General features: G+C 39.0%; 1 protein-coding gene and 1 long non-coding RNA gene across 2 annotated transcripts in view; one reads left to right on the top strand and one right to left on the bottom strand.

Annotated features, from left to right (window-relative positions):
* Positions 1 to 19,468, bottom strand: part of LOC109031748 (uncharacterized) — a 60,821-nt gene extending 41,353 nt beyond the window's left edge. The window contains exons 1-2 of the mRNA XM_072299654.1: positions 19,253 to 19,468; positions 15,896 to 16,223 (exon numbers count right to left, since the gene is read on the bottom strand). The gene's annotated coding sequence lies outside the window, so the exon portion shown is untranslated. The remainder of the gene's footprint in view (positions 1 to 15,895; positions 16,224 to 19,252) is intronic.
* Positions 627 to 11,053, top strand: LOC140224554 (uncharacterized). Its single transcript, XR_011899834.1, has 3 exons — positions 627 to 1,188; positions 8,914 to 9,332; positions 9,921 to 11,053. It is a non-coding gene; the product is annotated as an uncharacterized lncRNA (long non-coding RNA).
* Positions 19,469 to 19,856: the final 388 nt, after the last annotated feature.

Here is a 19,856-nt window from a genome sequence, read left to right as displayed (position 1 = left end):
ATGCACAATTTTAGCAACATTGCAATGCTCCTGGTTCCTTTTTGCAAAATTTAATCCATTCTCTAGTAGGGAAATGCAATAAGTTTCACATTCAAAACTATCTCTTTATTACGGCATTCTTCAATGCCTTCTGTCGATGCATAGAATGCATCCAAACTTACGCGGTAACGTATACTTTGAACTCGGTGAAAAGAGTGCTCACGCCAAGTTTTACGGTAATAACCATGGTCCTCAATAATTATAAATTGTTTGTCGGTGAGACTAAGCTTTGACGTGCTCAACTATTAAGTGCGTCAAAAAGTTCAGATTTGCGCCAATACCCCTCTTTTGTCTATTTCTTAACGGCAAAGTTCACTTGTATTTTACGTGCACTGTTAAAAATCAATGATTTGATCTGAGTAAAATCAATGACTTACTCTGAGTGAATAGCCGGCGTGAAAAAAAAAAAAAAAAAAATCCAGCGCGAATTTCGCGCCGTACTCTGAGTGAATAGATCAGAGCGTGAATAGCACCAACGACGGACTAATTAGTTGAGGCACCTCAAGTAACGTGAATTTAGGGCCTCCTGCTGGCACGAGCGCCGAATGACAAAGTGGTAGCGCACTCATCTAATACCGCCGCGCCGCGACTCGAGTTCGAATCCATGCTGCGGTTGTTCCGTTTTACGTTTGCCTGTCAGATATTCACTCCGGCCAGAGCGCGAAATTCGCGCCGAGCTTATTCCGCGCCGGATCCATGCACTCAGAGTAACAGGTGCTCAAAATAGCAACTGAGGAAGCGTGAATTTCGCGCCGCCCCGGGATTTTTGACAGTGTGGAGATTTATTAGAGTGCGATTCAATTGATTTTATTACATAAAAAATTGATAATAATAAAATGTCTTTATTCTTTTCCTTAATGCCTATTTAAATTCTACAGATATCCTCTCTGTGGAAAAATCTTAATACGGTAAAGTACGGTACAGGAGATGACCAGTTAGGGATGTGTGCACACTCACACCACGTAAATCAATAAACCAAACTAAAAACTCCGCAGTGTGCAAAGATTCGTTGATGACGGCGCAGAGATACAACTATTCGTGCTTGATGGATGTCCATGTTGCATCTGCAAAATTGAAGGCGCGCGGCGTGACTGCGTGAATAATCCGCTCTATGCTGCCAATGAGATATCTCGTAGATTCGAAAGAAAGGTAAAAAAGGCCCAAGGACGTCTCTCCTATCTCTGTCTATGTTGATACTCAAATTTTTGTTTTAATTTCAATTTGATGTCTGGTTCTTTTTTTAAGATGTATTTATTTTGTAGATCTATATCTAATACTCTAATGTACCGGCCCCATGAACAACCCGCGGGGCACGTGTTCTATTAGTAAACCTCGGGTCAACGCGACCCGATTTCGACATCTAAGGGTTAAGCGCCGAAAGAGGGGCTGGAGTTGAATTTACATCTCATTTTTCAAGCCCTAAACGACTATAAAAACGGTTTTTTTTTTTTTTTAACTGAGTTTTCTCGAACTTTAGACCTCAAACTTCCATATTACTGATTTGGTTTGACATTCTTTATTATATAGTTTCATAGTCGTATAAATCTTCTCCATCCTCTGGACTCAATAATTAAAGTTTGAGGTTCTATGGACCAAGGTCTCTTTCCCGTGGTTAATGGCATACTCGAATTAAGCCGAGCTAGGAATAAAAGCCGTATGAACGTTCGAACGTTTCAAAATGTTCTCCGACTAAAAAATTATTTTTTATAAAATTTGAAATTTCTTGAAATTTCTGGACACTGGGAATTAAATTGCGCAAACAATTTTAAAAAAATTAAAAGAAAAATATCCCGAAGTTTTCTCGAACATCCGGAATTTATATAAGACAATGTGGCAAGGTCTAAAAGGCTCATATAACGTCCTCCGCTATCATTTCACCACGGTCTGAGAGGTACAATGAAAACAGCGAAATTCTGAAGTACGATCACTCAGTAAATGCATTTGCGCTTTTATTTAAAGCCTTTTGATTTTCAAAATTTTAGGGGAAAATGCCCCCCCCCCCTCCATAACTTCCAAAATTTAATTTTTGGTAATATCTTTCCATGCATGCATTTGAATGTACCTAATCATCGTATTATATAACGTTACCCTGTAAATTTAATATGCAATTCGTTCAGTTTTAGTTTTAAACCATATAGATAGATACAAGAGAATACTTGTAGTAGTTACGTTATATTTAGATAAAATTCCTTCGGGAAAAAAAAAATGGATGTGGTTCAAAAAGTACTACTCAGCGGTGCTCTCATCTCTGTTTCGTCAAACGTGGACTTGAGCCGTTTTGATCCTATACATATTTTCAATTACTATTTTTATTATGTGTCAATTGTATTTCGTCTCTGACGAAATTGCGAGCTTACGCGGTAGCGTAGCGCGCCGCAAAACTCGAGAGATTTCTTCCATCCACGCGACGCACAGTGGATCGAGTTAACGGGTGAGGTCGGACATGATTTAAAAACTTTCAAAGCGTATTTCTTCATTAATATGCAATTTTGATGTTTTGAGAGTAGTTTCGTTGGTTTTCTCGTAAAATTACCTATAGAAGCACCCCTTAAAATTTAAATTGTGATGAGATAAACGTAAAATTTTAAAATTGTTGTCAAAAATTTCATGTCCGACTTGTTCCATCGACTCGATCCACTGTGCAACACGCCGCGACGCCTCCGGGGATTGAGACTAACGCCTGGCGCTTAGCGAATTCATTTTTGCCTCGGAGATTTTCTTTTGTCGTTTTTCTTCTCAGTGACCCAATTCTCCGAATGAGCAGGAGAAAAGACCTTTCATGCCGCACCTTGCTGTGTACTTACGCACACTTACAACGCTTATCCTCACACGCTCCAGACAAGCTTAACCTCGCTGGAACCGCGTTCATTTTTGAAAAGGCTTAAGTGCTAGAAACCGTGGAGTACCGAGTACCGATTTTCTTTTATCCATTTCATAGGCTTTTTCCACCCTCCAGTCGGAAAAGAAAGGGAAGCATAACTTCTCGTGTTAAACTGTACCTGAGTTCTACCGGGCTCTTTTATTATTTTATTCATTTGATTAATTTCCTCCGCCTATTTCCTCCTTTCCAATCTGGGCTTTATTTTAATTTCAATACTCTCAATCAGATTTACGCTTTGTGTTAAAAATTTTAAGATTTCGCCTGTCGCAAGGCTTCCAGCTTCGTGTGTGCCTGTTCTTCCTTTCTTTTTTTTTTTTTTTTTTTTTTTTTTTTTTTTTTTTACTGATGAAAGAAATAAGAACAAAAATTGAGGGATTATAAAAAATCCATTCTGACTCTCGTTAAAGAAAGTCGTTTTATTCCCTCAAAGAACTGCTTGACTACAATGAAGTTTTTAATTTTTGTCTCTGAAGTATGACATACTGTCTTCGTCCTGTACTGGGCGTCTTAATTTCAGGTGTAGAGGGAGGGAGGGTGATGAAGTTGAAGACATTGTAAAACCATTGAAAATAAATAATGTATCTTTTTACCTGAGTATGTAAACAACCGAATCTGAAGAGGATGTCTAACAGAAATTCGATTTCCTTCAGTTCGGCACTACGGAGCAGTTGAGCATTTTGGAAACATGTGGAGAAATTGCCAAAAATTAAAAACCACACACCGAAAGTCTGCTGGAAAGCGAAATCAGAAGGAACTTTGTCCCTCCGGAAAATCTTTTTGAACACTTTCTTTCTATGCTTAAATATAACCGGATCGAGTTAAACAAAAAGCTACTACTTAAGTTTTTGGCAAACGAGGTTGTGCTCGCTAGATGCTTGAGAAAACTCAATAAGCCCCACTGTGCAATACAGTGGCGATTTTTTAAAGTTGGCAATATTGCTTTCCCTCCATCTATAGAATCTGGATTGTGTAAAACAGTCGATTCTTGGCGAGGCAGTTTGCCTTACCTAAAATCGATATTTTCGATGGATCCAAATGGAGAAAGAACAATGTTACCAACTTGCAAGAATAGTCACTGCCACTGCACCATACAGTAACTTGCCATTTACACCTTCACAGGGAGAATATACCATAGAGTACATAGAGTCGTAATGTAAATGGGAGAGCTGGCGCCATGTTCTGCTCGACGAGTTCCGAGCCCGGTGTGCGCCGAGTTCGGGTCACTTTTTCGATACAAGTTCGATCCAAGATGGCGTTGCGGAATACGTGGTGATCCCTATCTTCTTTGTTTACATCGGATGGCCGGGTACCCGTGTATCGCAAAAAATCGATTATGTATCGAAAAAGTGACCCGGCGTCACACAGGGGTCTTGGAATTCGGGACCTGGAAAATGCTTAAAAGTGGCGCCAGCTCACCCACTTACATTGCGACTCTATGTACATCTATGGAGTATACTGACATCTCGGTAATTTTGAGGTCAGATAATGTCAGCTCTTGGAGCCCGAGAGGGTAGCCAATCTATGAATTTAAATTAACCAAAGTGATTTTAGTACCACGATTGTTACGACCCGTCGTTGGTAAAGCACGCATTTAACTTAGTTTTGGTACAAACTTACTTATTTTTGGGGGAAAGGTGCTCATTTATGAACATTCTTGGCCATTTTAGTTTGATATGGAATCTGAAGATTTGCATTTTTCGTTTTCAAAGGTTGGCTGTTCTTTTGAGCCCTACGAGCGCCATATTTCGACATGTCCGTACTCTTCCTATATAGGTACTCTACTTTTCCTGAATTAATTTACCAATAGGAAATCTAAGAGAAAGCCAACTGCACTTGGTTTATTTCTTATTTCAATTGAGCCAAGTTTAGCGAGAACGCGAGAATAACGTGCTTATTGTTAGTGGCATCAAATATAAACCGGAAAAAAAAGATTTGAACTTTTAGTCCTTCATGAGACTCAAAGTTCAAGACGAAGTTTAGCGACATTTTCACATTTCAAACATTTATTCTCAACTCTAAATTTCGACAGTAAAAAATTTACGAAGTTGAAATCAAAACTGCTCTCGACGCATTTCGTTTACAAAATGAAACTTATTGTTAGTGTATTTCTATTAATCCCTGTCCAAAAGATTTAGCTTTTCTGCGTTTAAGAGATAAGACAAGCACAAATAAAATTGAATTTTTTTTAAACAATAAAAATAATAATTTTTTCTTTAAATTTGGATTTCTTGGCGAGTGATAAACAAACAAACAAAGCTCCTGATATTTTTTTTTTTTTTAATTAAAATCTCGAAACGAAAACTTTCTACACAACGAATAAAAAAGATTTTTTACAATAGGAAGACCCCTTGTTTTTTATAAGAAATGGTTTCTTTTTCGCCGAACTCAATCGAACTTTTCTTCGTTATTAGATCGCAAAATACACCCCGCTTTACTTTTTACTCAAAGACCGCAAACTAGCCCGCTCGTGAAAGCGTCTCGAGTTACATTACGGAATATCGTAGGTACATACCACCCTCGTCGCCTCTCAAAAGGACTTTTTTTTATTTTTTCGGAAAAGCATCCGTGAGGGAAGAAACGCAAACCGCGAATTATTTAAGGGTCGAAACGGACCTTTGCCGCAGCGGAGTTCCCAATTGCCCATTGTGTTGATATATGGTTTTAATCCCAAACAAGACCGTGAACGGCGAAACAAGCATGTTGCCAAATCACGAATTAGATATTTCATGAAATATAGAGGAAAAGTGCCTTCAAGCATCGAGTTGGCAACCCAAGACTGAGTGAGTGACCCGTGGGAGCCGTTGCCCGATGCACATTGGTCGCCAGCCAATTCTGACCCACTAAGGAAAAACGCTGTATGAACATTCAGATGTTGCCGCATTCCTCCTGATATAACATTTAATTTCGAGATAATTCATGAATGTTTTGCCTTAAAATTTTCAAGAAATTTACAATGAATTGCGAGCAAAATAATCTGAAACATTGATAAATAAACACACACAAGTTTCCCTGCTAAGTCATATTCTAAACAAGGAACTTTGGCAACTTTTAAAGGCTCTAAGGCGCTAATCATCAGCACGGCTGAATTTCACCGTTTATGTATTCCATCGTCACCATGTGTGACCATTCACTGGTAAAGGTCCCTTATTCCACAGCAATTCAAATATTAGTTGAAGGTACTGCGATACAAAGGAAGTGTTTCAATAAAATAAAATAAATAAAAATAAAAAAAAAGTTCAAAAATTTAAAAAAATTGAATTGTTCTCATATGTTTGCCATTAAAAAGCGCAATTGCGAGATGAAGCTACTTTAAACTCTAATCCGTTGCCCTCGGGGCCTGAAAGTGCAGGATTATATTACAACTTTACACTAGTGGCGTAGCGTAAGAGAAGGGGAGGGGGGGGATTCACTACCCATCATGTCAAGGGGAGCACCATCTTGCTAGAATTATTTTCTTCCTTGTGTACTTAGTACAATATTTATTTGTTCCGGTCATAGATATATTTCTTTTATCGTGACACAGATTCGAAGTCATTCTTCGATATGTGATGTGACAATATTGGTAGCTGGTCTCTCCCTATGCCAGTCAATGTTACTACTATTTGAGTGCTGCCGAATTTCTCTTGATAAATCATGTGTTTTCTAGGGAAATTATGAATCCTTATCCTTGGAATTTTCAAATATTTCAGATCAAATTACGAATTATTCTCTGAAAAATGGTAAGAAAAGCATTGACGAGTTTCTTACGAAATTTGTATTTTATCATACATGATTTGGCAACGTCCGAAGGCTCATACGACGTTCATTTTAGCACGGTATCAGATAAGAATTTAGCCCGCAGGAAAAAGAAATTGAGTGATACTTTTTTAACCGAGGAACGACCTTTCGGCTGTGGAAGGCTGAGGATTGTCCAGGAGCTGGAACAACGAAGAAGGCATCTGGGCATACAAACTGCAACTTTTTTCAACAGCCAACGCTACTAGGGCTGCTCAAAAATATTTATGCTCGGACATTATTCGATCCATTTTTTCAAAACTTAATTTTTGGAAGAATTGGCAACATCACGAACGTCCCCCCCCCCCTGTAGACCCCTCCTCGGGGACACTACAGTTCCACAATGAAACTTCGATATGCGGTTTATTTTTATTCGGGGAGAGCGAATCCGTTTTACTTTCAGTCGCATGAGTCCCCTGACCTGGAGTCCCTTGACACGGCAAGTGAGGACGTTCGTGAGTCCAATTTTGATCGTTTCCTCTCGTCAGAAACTGTTGCGAGCTTTTGAAGCGCCTCTTTAGTGACTTCATCCTCTAGAAGGGGCACTCCGGTTGAGATTTAAAAAAAGAAAATGGCTCTTTTAATTATTTGGGTTTTTTGTTGAATTTGTAGAGAAGTAATCAAATTGACCAATGAGAGAGAAAAAAAACACTAAGAACTAGCCCAAACTGTATGTAAAAAGGTGGAGAAATGGTGCTGGGTCCACACCATTTTGCGGGGAAAATAAAGCCAAGAAATTCCAAAAAATGTTCAATTAGAGTCCAAAAAGTTTTTATTTTGCTCTAATGAGTACCAGTAAAGGGGAGGGGGGTGTTCAGCGTAGGCAGCTTGCAATGGAATATTAAGTTGAGGTCACGCCGGGAGACCTATAACGTTTTGGGTCTTTTTAGACCTTATTAGTAGATCTCACTCGTCGGTAAACCCGACTCATAGAACAATATTGCCAAAGTAAAGGGATCACCATTTTTTTAAAATTTTGATGAGAACTTCTCAAAAAAATATTTTTAAAATATTTTACTTATCATATGAAAAGCTTCATTTTACTTTCATGGTAAGGCCCCCGCCCCGGTAAGCAACAGACCTCAAGTTTGAAAAAAACGGAATTTTATTCTCTTCAACTTGTGATGGGGCATTTTTTATATACATATAAATCAAAATTTTTTTAATCCTAAAATAAAACAAAACATGTTTTAAAAAAAAAAGAATTTTCAGGGAATTAAACTAGGAAAATTATACCTACAGTCATAATGAAAGAGTCTCCTCTGTTTGACAAGATGTGGAGGACGCAATTTGAATAATTTTAAAACATACATTACGTTTATAGCTAGCTTTGAACTCGAGCTAAAATTTCCGCCGTCCATGTAAACTATTATACAACCTGCCGCACAATAAATTGGGGAAATCTTAGTTTTACGAGCAATTTACACCCCCCCCCCTTCCAAAAAAAATATATTCCAGTCACCCAGCCTAAAAGAAAAAGGGGTTGATTTTGAATCGGAGTATCCCTTCAACCTTTTCAGCGTGAATGCATTTTAAACAATAACGTCTACGAGAGCAACTCGACTATATTGCCGATATCATAAAAATCTTAGTGAAATATCGCTGATTCCTAGAGTACCTCGATGGTGAAATTGCAGAAGTGCGTATCTTGATTTTTGACAGCTTTAAGTGAGTTAGCTGCGTAACGACGGATTAAGTCCGCAACCACGTATCTCCTTTGTGGTGTTTAATAAATCTCCACCTCCACATTCTTTTTTTAAGGGAAAACAAATTGACATCATTCCTTGAAGTTTTTGCAGAATTTTCTTCGCACAGAGAAGAAGAATCATGGCAGTTTTAACGAATTGCCGTTGAGTAGTTATCCGTTTAAAGAATAAAGTATGAAAGGAAGTCTGCGCCGCGCCGTCGCAAAGCGAGATACGTGGTTGCGGACTTACATACCGTCGATAAACGTGTTGTTGAAGATGTCGTATAGGTATCTGCCAGCAAGAGGTTATGATGGAAAAAAATCGGAAAGTCTCCTTAAAATCGTAGAACTTTTTTCGTGTATTTCGAACTTAAGTGCAGAAATGCGTATCTCGTTCTGGCCGCTTCATTCATTGATCCGGCGCGCCTTATACGCACACGCACACAGTGCGCGCGCGCGCTTCTTAGCGTTTCCCGCGCCAACAGCGCATACATCAGCTCATCAGCTATTCTGTGTTTTCATTTATTTTCAGGAATTCGCTGATTTTGACAAGATGCTGAATGCGTTATCACTCCAGGGCCCTCTATTATCATTTCTTCATAGGTACCTATTATACTAGTGGCGCTGCACGCGGCGCGGAGTTCATGTCCATTAGGTATTCACTCTCTGGGCCAAAGCAATCATCAACTGACGGTTCATCACAACGCAACGGTCAGTTGTATTAGAGCCATAATCGAGGCATACAGTGCGTCATCCACCGTATTGGATCAACTATAGCTTCTAAGCAAGTTTTAAGTGTAAATAAACTCTATTTTTGATCTTAATGATCAAAAGCAGGCTCAAAACGTTATACTTGCAGAAATGCGCATCTTGTGATCAAATGTCATTTTCCAATCATACAATGCTTGATCCGGCCGCATAAGATCAAACTGAAGCTTCTGATAAGGAATGGTAAGTGTGAAACTCTTTTTTAGTCTTTAAATGATCAAAATCCGCCAACAACAGATTTAAAACACTAATTATAAAAATTGCGTAACTCGTGATGAAGTGTCAATTCTTAGTGCCGAAAACGCGAATCTCGGCATTTCTGCCGTATTTCCTAACAGTTCCAGAAATTATTCTAAATGCTGATGAAGTATGAAAAAGCATATTATTCTTTCCATCCTCAAGAATTATTAGGTACCCCTCTACTGACAATAAGGAGGAATGTAGACAGTTTATTTACTCTCCTGGGAAATCGTGTTTTCCGAGATACGCACTTCTGCACTTTCACCATCGATCTGCAACACAGCGTAACGCAGGAAAATCAAAGGACGCCGTGATCGGCACTGCGTTTCGCGTAACTACTTTCCTAGCCCCCTTGCACCCTTGCCCATTCGCCCTCAGCCCCCTTGCCCCCTCCCTTACCTTAAGCCTCGTCCCCTCGTCCTTCCTCGGGCCCCAATATCGAATTCTCCATTAGTGCTTTCACTGAAGCAAACATTCCGGGAATATCGGAAGCTCAATATTTACCCTCTCCATGGTACCCGTCTTTTGCAGATCCCAAGGCGTGCGATGAAAGGAGGGATGTCGCTGGTGCCATGAAAGCTCTCCCCGTCCCCCAGGCCTGGCGTTGTGGCGTGGCCTCTGAGATTCGGCGAAGTGATTCCAGGAGACAAAGATGTGGGAGAATAAATTGATCATCACATAAACTGTCGAGAGAATGTGACGTCTGTGGGTCGTTATCGAATGAACTTGATCGACAAAGCTCTATCCTAGGAAAGCCTCTTATCGATAAAGGCGATTCGATTACGATAGGTACAACAATCGAGGCGCAGGTGAAAATGACTAATGGGGGCACGCGTCATTCAGGGCTTAAATGTCAAAGGGTTGTAGCGTAGCGCTGCGCTAGAGGCGCGGCGTTGTCTCATTATCCTTTCGCAACCCTTTTTTCCCGATGCCGGAGGGATGGGGTGGAACAGGTGCTATTGAGAATTTCTTACAAAGTAGGTAATAAAACCTACGATGATTTCTCGCAAGCAGATGTTGAAGGAAACATCGGCATTCTATAACCGAGGGTTGGAATACTCTAATTTGAAGGATTATTTTTTATTCTCGCTGGGATACGGTTTGAACTTTTCGTATCCTTTTCGACTATGAACTAAAAAATACAAGTCCCTTGGTACCAAAATCGCGGAGTTGTCATAATTATATTCTCATCAAATTCTTTCAAGTGGAATCAGGAAATCAATAAATATTGTAGCGTTGCATTTTTGAAGAATTTCTTTCTTTCCTTCCGAGGGTTGAGAACGAAATGGTATAAAATGATTTAATGTATGTTAAGGATTTTGTTTCTAATTTTTGTCGATGAGCGAAGAAAATCATTTCATCATTCATTCAAGAAATTTAGATCATGATGCGGGTTTTCTCAAGTTTTGAGTACTTCTTCCTTCGACAGAATTAAACGCGGCATAAAGTTTGCTGAAAACTTTAGTTGTAAAATACGAGGTGTTTACGTTTCTCCGTGGTTTTGGAGAGTTAGAGCACTGATGCAAATCAGCAATATTTTTACAGTACGAAATAGACTTATTAGACAAGGTATTTATCCTTCAAATTACTTTATTCTAATCACATATATTTCGCGTTACGACATCAATCGATGATGAAGCGGGAAGAAACTTTGACGCAAAGCTCTTTGATGTGCTTCGGCCTCATATCAGTAACGTAGGTAGCTTGAATGCAATGCATACCGATTACCGATAGCTAAAATCGAAAATGCATATCTCCATTGCAAAATTTGGGAGTCTTCGATTAGGTACTTTTTCTGATAAACATTTCTAAAAGAAAAATAATCAAGCTATCTCCTAATAATTTGAGGTAAATATCTTTGGATGAATAAAACATTTCACATACAAGAAAAGCTGTCGGCAACTTTGATCTTAAACAAAAAATAAAATACGAACGGGGTTATGCAATGTTGAAATCAGAGACAAAAATTTTTCGACTTTAGCCGTTGACATATTTAAACTGGTTTTTGCGCGAATATATAATCGATGAGAACAATACGACAGAAATCATGAGTGCAATGAAGCCATTCGCTGTGTTTTTTTTTAAAGGAATATCACGTGACACCTTGTGAATTTGTGCCATGTAGGTACAACGGTCGCTTGATTTGCACCGATTCTGGCACCATATCTCTGGAGTAAAATAAAACTATTATCAACCTTGGAATTGAATACGATTTGCTTGCAGGTACGAATAACCCATTCCAATTAATTATTTTCTGCGACGAATTGCATTTTGCGGGGAAAGTAAATCATCCTAATTGCGAAGATCTAGTATAATTGCGGATGGAAATGTATAAACGGTGATCGGAAACTGAAAATAATTGATGATGCTATTGATCATGCCCCCTCCCTGCACATTTTGGAGCCATCCCGTCAGCCAATAAGGTAAATACACTCGTAGTGTATACGATGTTACCAAAATAACGAATCGCATTCAATTTACTATTTTCATGGACAAACTTGAGCTAACAATAAGTGAATAATAAGCTATTAGAAAAGTAAAATGTATGAATTAAAGCATCACGCATTACGTTATATCTCTTCAAAATTTTACGAGGAAGACAAAATCACCAATGGAAAGTTTAGAAATCAACTTAGTGTTTAGACAACGAGCAACGGTTAAATAGCAAAAATAAAAATGATGTCATTATTGTATAATCTGACTTCCATTTTATCTGTGTTTAAAATGCTTGTTACGTAATATCTGATTCAGGATCTGATTTTCGAATTTCCCGTTGTATGAATCGTCTTCTACATGTTTGAGGAGGAAATATGTGATGTTCTGTTCAGTCCTTGTCTAGTGGACCATGGGTCTGTATTACCTACCTATCTTTAGGGAATACTTGCTTAAAACGAATCTATTTTTTGCCTCCTTTTGAACACCCTACGTGTAGGTACTTATCGGTCAAAATACATTCAGAATTTCAGGCTCAAGTTTTCATCGTTAATGTGCAAGCATCTGAATTAAACCATTTCTGAAGCCGGCAATAGCATGGTAGACTTCCTCACCTCAGCCTTATTATCCGAAAATCAAAATTTCTTGTTCTGTAAGTAACTTTGAAATGTGCACAAAAGGTATGTATGTAGTGTAATGTAGTATTTGGGTGCTTTTTACATTACATGATGCATGAAGATGATTGGTTGATGCATATCTGTTTTATAAATTTCTTGTTTTATATTTCTTTTTCTCGCGTCAAGTGCCGTACCTAATAAAATAATAAGTGACACTCGTCGTTCAAGGAAAGAAGGGGAAGTCTGAGTTTATGTTTCGGAATTTTCGAAAATATAAGATGAAAAATCGACTCGCAGAGGAAATTCTTCATCAAAATCGCCAATTTGTGGGAGGAAGGAGGGTTAAACACCTCCGTAATTTAATTATTTTAGCATTACTCAAGTATTATTTTTTAGGCAAAAAGTAGTGTTAACCTCCTAACTTAAATTTTACCAACGATATGTTAGATGCTCTACCGTCCGTGACAAGATATACAATCATAAACAATTTAAACTGTGGGCACCAAGGCTTTTTTTTCACACAAATGACACCAAAACGTTTCGGCCGATAACTCGGCTTCCTCAGTTGGAAAAAAACGATAAAAATTTTTTAAAAATCTGAAATTTAATACTCGGCTGTACCGCTCAAAACGAGAGGAGTGTTGATATCTAAAAATGTTGCATTCATGAATGTTGATAACAACATTCTTTTCGTCTTGAAAGGTACAGCCGAGTGCTAAAATTTCAGATTTTTTTTTTTTTTTTTTAAATCATTGTTTTTACCCAATTGAGAAGGCTATGCGTTTTCAGCCGAAACGTTTTGCTGTCATTTGTGTAAAACACAAGGAAAAAGAGCCTTACTACCCGCATGTTTAAATTTTTTAAATTTTGCCCCATCTGATTACGTTGCATAATGTTATATTGCTTAGTTGCTTAGTTATGTAATTAGTTTTATATAGTTAAAACGTATTGACTCTGCTCTCACCCCTCTATTCTTGAAAATGTTAATGGGGACGCGTAGAAAATAATTCGCAAGACGACAATCCCGGTGCTCGAAATTTACGCTGTTGCGCTTTGTTCTCAGTGCTCCCCTCCCCTCCTCAGTGCCCCCTTCTGTCTCACATTTCCTCTCGTTTGCTTTCACTATTTTTTTATGCAGCTCGCACTGGGCCGCTCATATTTTAGTAGGTCGAAATGAGTGGCGCATCGCTAAGATGACCCACATATTCTCACCTGCCCCACCGACATCTACAACGGCACCGAAGACCGTGTGGGCCCATTCTCCGTTTATTCATGCACTTGGATCTTTTGTTGACTCCCCCAATACTGCTGTGCTAAGAAAAAAACGCCGTATGAACCTCCTGGCGTTGCCAAATTTCCTTTAATAAAACACGAATTTCTTGGTAAACTTATGAATATTTTCTTTCCAATTTTCCAGACACTTTGACTCGCAATTTCGCCGAAGGTTCCTGAAAATTTCGAGGAAAAATATTCATAACTTTCCTCAAAAATTAACATTTCATCGAAGGAAATTTGGCAACTCTCGAATGTTCATACGGCGTTCTTCCTTAGCACGGCAGAATAGGTGATGAACTCTCCAAGTAGAGCGTCTTCCGGATCCAGGGGTGTCCTCGACCGAATTGGTCGCAGTGCTCTCATTCCATGGCCGTCAAAAGTTCCGGAATTCGGAACTTGTTTGTTGGTATTTCTCCTATTCCATGATTGTCAAAAGTTCCGGGATTCTTTTAGATTTTTCCGAAAGTTCCGAGAAATTTCCGAAAAATGCAAAGGATCCGGAGCCTTTCGGGAAATTCAAAAGTTCCGGGAAAAATTCAGGGAAATCCCAAAAGTTCCGAAATTCGGAAGTAGTTCCGGAAAATCTGAGTATATATGCTCCCAATCACCGCTTGGTCGTATCTATGCTGTGAGGGACTATGAGGGACTATGTATAAATGAACCGATGCCTGTTAAAAGGACGAAATTAAAAAAAGCTCATGAGCCTTGTCTTCTGTTTATTATGCGGGACGCGAGGGTTCATGAGTTTATGGACTTACGCCGCTTAGCAGGTATAGATTTAAATATGATCGAGCCACGAGTAGGAGAATACAAATTATGACTTAAAATTTAGACTTTCGTGTAAACTTAATTCTCAATAGTCTTCTAAACAATGTTTTTGCTTGAGGTAAAAATCTCAAGCACAATACAAGAGGTTGATTCTGTTGGTAGATATCGTCCACTTCCATTTCGCCTTCAATTTCGCCGTGTAGGCAACAAACATACCGGGGAGCGCGAAAAGTAATCCATTCGAAAAACACGCTTTATGAGCTTTGATTGAATGAATATACGACGTTGTGAACCCATATAGGTAGGTATCGTTCATCTGAATTTTCGTCCTCAGTTTTGCTGCATAGTCAACATACCAACCTTGGAGCGTGCATGGTTATGTACTCGAATCAAAGACATAAAGACAGAGCGCTAGAAGCAAAAAATGAAACTTCTTTTCAACCACCTCTACTATTGGCTAGAGGATTGGCGGCAAAATCGGGACAAGTTTGAAATTCAAATGTAGGGCGGGAACTGAATAAAATTGCGTAAACAAAGTATTCTAGGTTGATTTTTGCCCAAATACACTTACCCACATATATTTTTTTAGCTTTAGGTTATTTTTGGTCCATCATCGACCAATTAATTTCATTTGGGAGTAACGGTCATCTAGGACTGTAACAGCCTGTTTGAACCGGCAGGACCACCATGAGCAGAAGAAAAACTAACTTTATCTGAGATTACTGCCTGTTATTGAGAAAAAGTAGGTGTATTATAAAAAGTCGCAGTCCCAACTTTCTTAATATATTCGTTGTAGGCATTTAAAACGCGTTTAGAGGAAGAAATGTGGCAAAATCAAGAGGGTAAGTTCAAATCAAATTTCCGTTTCCCGCCATGAATTCCCGCGCTCATTTACACACTCGCACACGAGCACTCAGCGCCAAACCAGGCTTCACTTTTTCTCGTGCTTTATGTCTTTGACTCGAACCCATGCTTGTATCGCTCCATCACCTTTCTGAAATCAAATAGATATCGTGCCTTTGGGATCCGCCTTCAATTTCCTTCATAGGCAACAAACGCACCCGGGAGCGCGAATAGTTACCTAATTGTATTCAGTTATTAATCGCACACTACAAACTCAAGACATGCGCGAACTTAAATAAAACTCATTTTTCCCTCGAAATGTGGTTTGATGTGTTTCTGTTAAGACTCGGTTCAATTCATTAGTTGACGTAAAAACTGTTGCAACATTTTCATATACATATATTGTAAATTATCTCAGTGACTTGTCGAAAGCCTTAATGAATCGGAAATAAGATACTTGATGAAACTTTAAAACATTAAAATGTATGTTGGCCATTGCTTCCACCCCTTCATTTCTATGAATATCCAAAGATAATCTGGTAGCTATAAGGATAATAAGAGGTAACTCACATGTTCATCACATCTTCACGTCAGTAAGCTGTGGAGCCGCTCATCGCCAATTCAAAGTTAACTGGCGTCCGGCCCTTGCTGCCCAGACCTCGTGCCATTTTTCCGCGAAAACCATAAAAATCCGCCACATTGACACCATTCATTGGGATCAAAGATCCGCACTGCATTTTACACTTCATATTCCGCAATTTCACGAGTACAAACAATCCGGCGCATTTGCCGAATTCTCATCTTAAATTTTGTTCGGGCGACAATCACTTTATCCGACGCGAAGCGCAAGATGAGACATAGCTGATTCCGGTTGATTCAAAAACACTCTCTATGTTATCTAAAATAATATTTCATTGATATACTCTAGTTGCGCTTGTCACGGACTCGTGTTTTGATTATTTTAGCTCATAAATTAACACAGAATGATAAGATGTACCCAAACGCCCAGTTTCCACGTCAAATATTAAAGAATCTATCGCCCTTTAAAGAACACGGCATAAGAAATCATCTAACACGGTAGTGTATACCATAGTTTCTCCCTCTTTGGATTCATCAATATTGGTATGTACACGTTTGCACTGGCTGTTCGACTTCAAACACGAATGAAACCAGGGTGGAGGAAATCATGCTATGCACTACCACGGTGAATGACGTCGTGCGCCGTATTTTTCGGAGGGCGGTATCCGTTTATAATGGACCAGGAAATCAGGTGTTTGAATATATCACATTATTTTTTGCTGATAATCTGAAATCATTGAAACACAAGAGTATGTGACTAGCACAACTGATCCATTCTAACCCTGAAGTACTACCTAATTGAAGACTTCGATTGGGCGAGGACGTTTTCTAAGTAACAAAGTTATTGTTTGACCATAAAGATTCAGCACGGTTCAGGATAAAATTCTTATTGTAAAAACAGCTACAGATTTTGAATACTTTGTGACCCTACACGCGGATGAGGACCTTAGTCCAAAGAAGCGCATTATTCAGTAGATCAATTTTCTGAAGTTGGGTGAAGAATTTGATTATTTTGAGTCCTGTATTAAGAATAGTGTCTATAGTGTCTTATAAAAGAAATTGTAAGCCTTTTAGGTCATTTTGATGCCAAAATAGGGCGTAAAACTACACCTAAGGAAAATCTTATGCCCTGAAGAAGGCAGTTAAAACTTCGGTTAGCTTTCCCTCGAAAAGACACTCTTGAAATGTCGATTTTTAACAATCGTAACTTCGGTTTGGTTTGCAACTCTTAAAATAGTTTTATCCAAAATGCCCCCCCCCCCCTTAAAAAAATTCTGGTGTGTAGCGGTGAAAATTTTTACTTAGGTGTTGAATTTTTCATCACTGAAGTCTTTTTTCTACGGAGCTTAAGACGGTCGCAATTGATGTACTTTCTCTTAATTTCCAAGGCTTCAAAATTAGGTTCATATATCTTATTAACTTATTTCGCCACACTTATTTTTTGGCGAACAGCCTTTTCTACAGATGCTGTCACATATGAGCATGTTCAAGGAGAATAGAAAATTTGGGAGGTGTGAAGAAGAGAGGGGATTGTATTCATCGAGGGCTATCAAGAGGACCAGCTATATGTTTTATAGCCGAGCGTTAATAAAATTTTGTAAACATCTTCGGAAAGCTGGAACGCTCCAATCACAGCTTAATAGCCTTCACTATACTATCGATTCTTGCTCTAAATTACGTTTTATGTCATCTTTTCCTTTCTGTGACTCGTAGGTATCTGTTTGAATGTTCCAAGTTTTGTCAAAAAGATGGATTCGAATAAACTTATTAGGTACTCCAAGTTAACGCGCTCAATATGAATAATCCGGTCATCACTTCCACCCCCTAAAGTATCAAATGGATGAAAACAATTTAACTACCTTAAGAGAAGATATTAGGGTATAGAAAATTCTAGACCTAAATATGACATCGATGATTTAGGTACAGGAAACGTTCTATTTTTATATAATTTGTGACAGATATAATTTTATATAATTTGTGATAATAATAAGCTCAACTAGTGCGCAAGTGTGTAGAGCAATGGACTTTTTAGATATCATTCAGATGATAGTATATATCTCGGGTTACTGGGGAGTTTTCCTCAAAAATTTCATAAGTTAATGATAGTTTTGGTTAAAATTGATTTATTTGTAAATGACCCGGAGACGAGTTTGCAAGTACCTATGGCTACGACGATGCATTATGAGTTATCCGTATAGAGCCGTTTCGTAGGTAATAAGATAAAAATACGACAATTAGGTAAAATAGAAATTTTAACAAATCTCTCTTGAATTCAGAACCACAGAATGCATGATCAAAATGTAAAGGGTCTCGTATGCCTCTTTGTACACGTTTATAGGTACATTAAATTATTTTCAAATTCATATCCTGAAGAAACAACTATTGGATTGCATAAAACCAAAACCAGTCAATTATTTAATGGTGATATGTTCTTCATTTCGAGGGCTAGAGGCTTAAAGCTCATTCGTTCCTCATTTCCTCATTTCTCTCTTACTTTAAACATTCGAGACCTTCTCATATGTTTAGTCATACATTTCAAAGAGCTTGTGACTTCCATTCCTCTATAACCTTTCAGATAATTTAATTGGTAAACAAACGTCTCTGTTGCCGTACAAATCTCTCTTTATTAAATTTCCGTTCACAATAAGCAGCTTTTTTCCTTCCACAAAAGAAAGCCGAAAGAGGGATATATATATAAATGTATTTCAGTGCTATGTCACTTAGAAAAAGGATCATATGACATTTTCGATCCCTCTGCATCGTTGATTCATAGTTATCCAAAATTAATAGACCTATCTTTCTGACTACACCCACGATGATATTATTTCTCTGCGAGACACATTAAGCGTTTCCTGTTCAATCAGAGAACAAGTGATTGTCAACGCTCATGATTTTTATAGTAGGTACTCAGTTTTATCACTTTTAAAAGCACGCGTGAAGCAAAAATTCACACTTGGCAAGATAGAAAAAGTCACTAAATTTGAGATTCCCCATCAAAATAGGCTTGTCGAATTTTTTTTTCTCCGTCAGTAATTTTCTATTTTCAAAATCTAGACCTCCGGTGTGATATCAACGCATTAGCTTACTGGCCCCATTAAATTGTAAACTATGACACGCTTTTCTCCAGGATAACCGATTCATTTCTGTAGGTATGCTCGATGTTCACATTTTTGCAAACGTCGATGAGGAAGGTCTGGCATAAACTGCGACACAAACTTAGAGAGGAGGAACTTTCACGGCTGAAGGAAAACATTTATAATAAACTATATGACACGAGGACGCTCTTTTTTGGCTGAGAGCTGTATAGTTGAACTTGCACAGGTCACGGATACAGAGTTATGAACTTACGAAACGTGACTCTCGTGAATTCCTCAGGTGAGGAAACGAACTAAGGTTGGAACTACAAGTATGCCGTGGTTCAGTGGACGGTCGAAATGAACGAGGTCCGCGGTTTCGCGAAATGAATCATCATCGCGAGTTCGCAGAGCGGGGGATCGAACTCAGGACCTTCGCACGAGTGACCTGAAATGTCGCCGACGGCGCACTAGGGCGGCAACAGACTAGTCGCGCGCCGCGCGGTGAAGGGAGGGAGGACCGAGGCAGAGGGGAGGACCGAGGCAGAGGGGACTCCTCGGTGAAAATTGTGTGGCTCACACGGGAGAGCCTCTTCCCTGGAGCCGCCAAATTGCGCCGTCAATCCGCTGTTTCGTCAACGCGCTCCGCCGCGCCGCTCCAGCGTCTAGACGTGTAAAACGCCTTCACTTTTTTCAAGATGCAACTCCAATATCCGTTAAGTACGGATAGTTGCCGGGCGTCCGGGCGTCGTCGAGACTTCGTCATCCACGCCGCTTCCTTGTATCCTTCGTTGACAGGAACATTAGCCAGACTCATTGTCAATACAACTAGGGGGAACCATTATTTTTGGCTTATTTTAGCATTAACACATGTACCA

This window comes from Bemisia tabaci, chromosome 4 (assembly GCF_918797505.1).
Source record: "Bemisia tabaci chromosome 4, PGI_BMITA_v3".
NCBI lineage: Eukaryota > Metazoa > Arthropoda > Insecta > Hemiptera > Aleyrodidae > Bemisia > Bemisia tabaci.
This window is presented reverse-complemented; position numbering and strand designations above follow the sequence as displayed.